Raw genomic sequence first — 1865 nt, 5'->3', positions numbered from 1 at the left:
GAGCTCCACATGTAGCATTGGCTGTGCTGACCCAGCTGGTTGGATCCCTAGACAAGTCAGAATCTGCCATTGGGGTTGCAGCTCATGCCACAACCATGAATCATGGGCAGGATCAGTTATTGTGGGCAGAGTATCAGGCCACAGGCTGTGCTGATCACTTGCAAGGTCACTCAGACTTCCTTCTCTGACCCCTATGCCATAAAGCTGGAAACCAACAAAATAAAGAAAAAACAAGGGCAAATACTTGAAGAATGAATAACTTACTTCTTCAAAAGGGGTGCATTGGTCCAAATTAGGGAAGAAAAATTAGGAAGCTTCTAGAAACTAATGAGAATGAAAATACAACATACAAAATGTATGGGATACAGTAAAGGCAGTTATCAGAGGGTGCTTGATAGCGTTAAATGCACATATGAAGAAGAAAGAGAGACATGGTTGATATCCTATCACAAGGTTGATATCCTATCAGCTTTCAGCAGCTGGAACAAAGTCAACAGAATAATTCTCTAATAGCAAAAGAAAATAAATTATAAAAATCAGGGTGGAGATAAATTAGTGGGAAAACAAACAAAAAGAAAAAAAGGGAAAAAATCAACTTAGTGAAAAACTGGTTCTTCAAAGCATTAACAGAATCAACAAATCATTAACAAACCTAACAATAGGAAGGAGCAGACATCAATATTCAGAATGAGAGATGAAACGGGGAATTACAAAGTACGCTAATGAAATGAAAGCCTGATATAACAGTGTACTTCAAAGAACTGTATTCCAATGAATACAACAACTTGGAAGACATGGACAAATGCCTGAAAAACAAACCCTCCCCGCATTACCGTCCATAGACGTGAAGAAATGGAACACACCCATAGAAAAAAGAAGAAATAGACACAATTATTATTTAGTTGGTAGGAATGAAGAACTTAAAAATAAAAGTCCTGAATCAAAATGTCTTCACAGGAGAATGCTACAAGTTTCTGGGGAGAGCTGAGGTCAATTCTACACAAGCTCTTCCAAAACATAGAAAAGGATGGTAAACTCCCAAACCCACTTTATGAAGCCAGTATAAATAACACTGATACCAAAATCTGGCAAGGATCCCACACGAATAGAGAATTACAGGCTGATATCTCTAATGAAACGTGATACAAAACTCCTTAACAAAATCTTGGCCAACAGAATACAAAAGCATGTAAAAATAATAATCCACCATGACCAGATGGGCTTCATACCAGGGATGCAGTGATGATTCAACATCCGAAAAGCCATCAACATTATCCATCAACCTGCCACAAAAAAGGACAAGACCCACACGATTATATCAATAGATGCAGAAAAGGAATTTGAAAACATTCAACACCCATTCCTAATTAAGACACTCAAGAAGATAGGAATGGAAGGATATTACCTCAATGTAATAAAAGCTATATGTGAAAATCCAACAGTCAGCATTAAAATCAATGGAGAAAAGACAAAAATATTGCCACTGAAAAAGGAGACTGAATAAGGCTCCTCTTGTCCCCACTTTCATTCAACAGTGTCTTGGAGTTCCTAGCTAATAATATAAGGCAATGGAAAATATCAAAGGTATCTGTCTGGGGATAGAAGTGAAATTATCCTCATTTGTAGATGATATGATTTTATATATTGAAAACCCCAAAGGGTCCACAATAGGAGTGCTTAAAGCAATAGAGGGATATCTAGATTTGCAGGTACAAGATAAACAAGGAGAAGTCAATTGAATTGCTATATACAAATAATGGGACTAGAGAAAAATGAGATCAAGAAGGTAGTACCCCTCAGGGAGGAGACCAGCCAATCAGGGTGTGATGTAGCAATGATGAAACATATAACTTTCCTCTAGTTCC

The sequence above is a fragment of the Echinops telfairi genome, unplaced genomic scaffold, assembly GCF_000313985.2.
Source record: "Echinops telfairi isolate 266 unplaced genomic scaffold, ASM31398v2 ScPeMD7_18;HRSCAF=68, whole genome shotgun sequence".
NCBI classification, from domain to species: domain Eukaryota; kingdom Metazoa; phylum Chordata; class Mammalia; order Afrosoricida; family Tenrecidae; genus Echinops; species Echinops telfairi.
This window is presented reverse-complemented; position numbering follows the sequence as displayed.